This window comes from Aethalodelphis obliquidens, unplaced genomic scaffold (genome assembly GCF_003676395.1).
Source record: "Aethalodelphis obliquidens isolate GAN/ISIS:26980383/991018 unplaced genomic scaffold, ASM367639v1 scaffold74, whole genome shotgun sequence".
In the NCBI taxonomy this organism is placed as follows: domain Eukaryota; kingdom Metazoa; phylum Chordata; class Mammalia; order Artiodactyla; family Delphinidae; genus Aethalodelphis; species Aethalodelphis obliquidens.
Genome location: NW_020838018.1, coordinates 5,547,526 through 5,551,584, shown reverse-complemented (window position 1 = coordinate 5,551,584; position 4,059 = coordinate 5,547,526). Strand labels below are relative to the sequence as shown.

The 4,059-nt window shown below is 54.4% G+C and overlaps 1 pseudogene; it reads right to left on the bottom strand.

The window, feature by feature from the left end:
• Nucleotides 1-501: 501 nt before the first annotated feature.
• LOC113612274 (protein SMG5 pseudogene) lies at nucleotides 502-3,607 on the bottom strand (annotated as a pseudogene).
• Nucleotides 3,608-4,059: the final 452 nt, after the last annotated feature.

The window sequence follows — 4,059 nt, the reverse complement described above, 5'->3', positions numbered from 1 at the left end:
CTATTGGTGCAGGCAGCTCCAGGCCCCTCTTTCTTAAGAGTCCCCAAGGCTCCAGAGCTGCCCAGCTTTTGCAAAGGGAGATGAGAGGGGGATGGGTGGGCCTCGAGGAGAGGAAGGGTCTGCAGAGAACCACCCAGACATCTGGTGTTACCCCTCTACCCGCAAGGCCAGAGGGCCCAAACTCCTGGCACCAACCACCCTATGCCTTGGGTGAGGAAGAAGGGCCCCTTCTGCTGTCCCTTCCCCCCAGCAGTCCAGGAACTACTCCAATGAAACAAAGACACCCGTGCCTACCACCTGCCCCTGGGGAAAGCAGGGGGGCTGAGGCAGGAAGGCTGGCTAGGGGCCCACAGGCCTCTCCTGCTCCAAGCACTTTCCTTGCTTTCCTGACGTTATCTTGGGAACAGGGGAACCCCCACCCTCCCAGCTGGCTCCTGGGCCCTTCCTGCAGCCTGTGTGCAGCTGGGCTTCCTTCCTGTGTACAATGTGTGAGTCTGCGTGTGGTGGGGTGACTACATGTGGTGGTCCTGGCTGCCAGGGAGGGCAGGAGAGATGTGGAGTCAGCCCGCTGCAGGGCCTGGGGGTCGGTCTCAGCCAATCTCCTTCCACTGCTTGTAAAAGTCCAGAGCATTCTTAATATCCACACTGGCATGTGCAGTGGCCTGCAAGGCTGCCTGCATAGGGCCTGAGAGCATGCTGGGGTTGTCCAGTGGAAGGCCTGTGATGATGGTCACCAGGCCACTCGGGTCCTCCTCACCTGCCCTCTGGGCCAGAGTCAGCTGTTTGCAGCTGTCCAGGATCTTATAGAGCACCCAGGCATCTGCATCCTGCCTCTTCAGCTTATGCCACTTGAAGCTCTTCCCCACCTCTTTCTGGCAGCCAATGTTCCTGTTCCCTTTTTTAAACTCTGCCTCCAGGTATTGGATTCCATCCTGGGCCCCTGGGTGTTCCTTCTTCAGCAAATCTAGGCCATCGATCACTGTCATTGGGATGATGACAATGAAGAGGCCACTGGTGGCCAGCTGGCAGATGATAGGGTGGTGGTGGCAGAGGGCTTGGGTGTTGGGGACGAGGGAGGGAGACATTGCTGACCAGGCCTTGGGCTGCTGCAGGCTCCCTTCCAGCTGAGAGACCTCAAGCTGAAGTCATAGCTGGGCCATGTCTCTCATTAGCCCATTCCGCTGCGCTTCCTCCTGTGCCATGAGGAACTGGGCCCGGGCCTGCTGCAGCAGGCTCTCTTGCTCAGACTGGGAGATGCTGACAAAGATGCTGACCTCTGGGTTGAACAGTAGGATGTTGCCATGCAGGCGGGCAATGAAGTGGCCGAAGCTGTGGATGCAGCAGATGTGCACGACTGTCTCCTCTAAGCTGCTGAGCAAGAGCTGATCTGTGTCAAAGTTAAAGCATCTGAGCAGCCTGGAGGGGAGGCAGATTGTGAAGTGCCATGTCCTCTGGGAGCAGCAGGCTAGACGGGAGGTCAGGCAGTTCACAACCTTCAAGAAGATCCTGGACCTTGGGACACAGGACCAGGCCAGACTCTTGGAGTTCTCCAGCAGCTGGCAACAGATTCAGCAACACAGACAGGCAGTTCCACAGACTTAGAGAGCTCTACGCACATACAATGATGAGGCTGCGGTTGGTTTGCAGCCAGTCCAGGAAGACTTTCACAGCAGGAAGCTGGCCTTTGGCCATGAGGACTTGCAGCTTCTCCTGGATGCTGCGCTCATTCCAACAGGCGCGCCCACTGTTGGACTCACTTCCCTCCGACTCACAGCCCTCTTCAGAGGCTGGCTCTGAGGGCTTGTCCACATCCCCTCTGACACAGGGCCTGGGGCTGGCCAATGTGGGAGCTTTGGTGGTGGGCTGGAGGAGCAGGTTGCTGAAGGTGGGGGCCAGTTGGAAGCAGCGTTTAGTCTGCAACATCTGGGTGGACATCGCTTGTAGATTGCTGGCAATGCTGGCCTTGCTGGGGTCCAGTGGGCCATTGAAGGATTCAGGAGCCTCTGACCTGGCCCAAGGTGGCTCCAGGGCTGGGGACCATGTCCCTTCCTCATCCTCCTTATCTTCCAGGTCTGATCTGGACTCTTGGCTCTTCATTTCTGAATCTGTCTTGGCATCAAAGGCCGTTCCCCCACCTTCAAGACTCTTGTCAGAGCCACTGTCCAAGCCCTCGCTGGCCTGGACTGAGTCATGGCTCAAGTCCTAGTCAAAGCCTTCACTCATGTCACTGTCATCACCAGCTGTGGGTGGGCGGCAGACGCAGGAGAGGTGGGAGAACTTCTGGTTCTTTCTGGCTTCGCCCTCTTGAGGTGCTGCAGGAAGAGGCTCAAGACCCTCCTTCTCCAAGGGTCCCTTGGACTCTGGTTCATATGTGCCATCGCTCTGGAATGCCGGGACAGGAGTCTCGCCCTCTTCCAGCTCAGCTTGCTGCCCTATGTGGACATGACTGACGAGGTAGGAGAAGAGGGCCAGGGTGAAGGCAATAGCTGCACTCTACTGCTTGGATCTGCTCTCTTCAAGCTGTGCACACACATGAGGCAGATGACGACCATTTGAAAGATGAGAAGGTCTGGGAGGAAATCATATCCACTCTCATCCTCACTGGCCAGGCTGGGGTTGGGTGGGGAGGGCAGGTAGAAGAGACAGAGGCGGAAGTCCTTCAGGACTGACTGGCAAAGTGACATCAGCTTTGAGTCCAGGGAGCTACTTTTGGGCTGCAGGAGGCTTTGCAGATACATAAAGTTCACCAGCAACCTCTTAATATCTTTATATCGCTTCTTGTTGGGAGAGCGTTTCCTAGTCTCGCACTTCTTCAGCTGTGGTACATTTTGGCTGCCTTGTCACACAGCCGCTTGAGATTCCCATAGGCCCCCTCAAAGGACACTTCCGACTAGGTGCAGCACAGGTAGCAATACATGGCTTCCACATTATAGTACTTGCTGCCTGCAGGGGTGCCCAGCTGGATGAAGGCGTTCCAATCTGGGGAGCCACTGACAGGGCTTGGTAGTAAAATCTCTCAGCTAGCAGCTCAGAGTTTATGCCAGCTAATTCATTCTGATATCATGACAAATCCCCCAGGTACACTAGCCATTGGTGGCATGCCGTCTGTGCTCAATCCATCTACTTCCCTGAGGCAGACACTGGCTTCCTGCATCCTATGAGGGGGGTTGGTGACATGGGTCCAGTCGATGCAGCATTGCAGTTCTAGCTGGTAGTGGGACTGGATATAGAGAAGGAGATGCTGGTAGAAGCCAATCCCAGCGACCAGGTGTGTCCTGTAGGCACATTCTAAGGTGCTCCGGCTGTGGATATGCTTTTGGTTAGACTTGATGAGCTGGATAACTTCGTAGCATACCTTTCTCCACAGCAGCTCCTTAGCCTTCCTCCCATAGTCCACCGGGTGCTTGACGCAGAGGTCACGCAGCTTGCTCCTCGGGCTAATGTTCTCTGGTTTGAACACTTCTTGATAAGCGGTTTTGTTGCAAAGGATGAGGTCAAGTCGATGCACAGCCTTTACCACAGCCCGGATAAAGCTGCTTAGTGTTGGGGACCTTTGCTTCACGGGCTCGCTGCTCTCCCGTTTGGCGGGGGGTGAGCCTTGGCTCATGGTGCCTGGGCCCGAGGATGGCTCCCGGTCACAGGCCCCCGCTACACCTACCACTATCTCCACCACTGCCGTCTTTCTGGCCGCGGCAGCAGCCGGCCCTGCTCCGCCGCCATCGAAGGGAGATGGCTGCCCGCGACTGCCTACCCTTGCTCGTTTTTGGTTTTCATTTTTATGGAATATATTTTTTCCATCTCCTCATTTTTATTTGTCATGAAAGCTGAAAAAAAATCTCTTTAGGTGGAATACAGTTAGTCTTTTTAAAAATTCGTTCAATCACTCTGTCCTTTAATTGGAAATGTTAATCTATTTACATTTAGAGTATTTATTTATATGTAAGAACTTACTAATGAAATCTTGTTAATTTTTTCTGGCTGTTTTGTAGTCTTCCTGTTCCTTTCCTTGTCTCTTGATGTCTTTCTTTGTGAACTGATGATTTCCTGTAGAGGAATGTT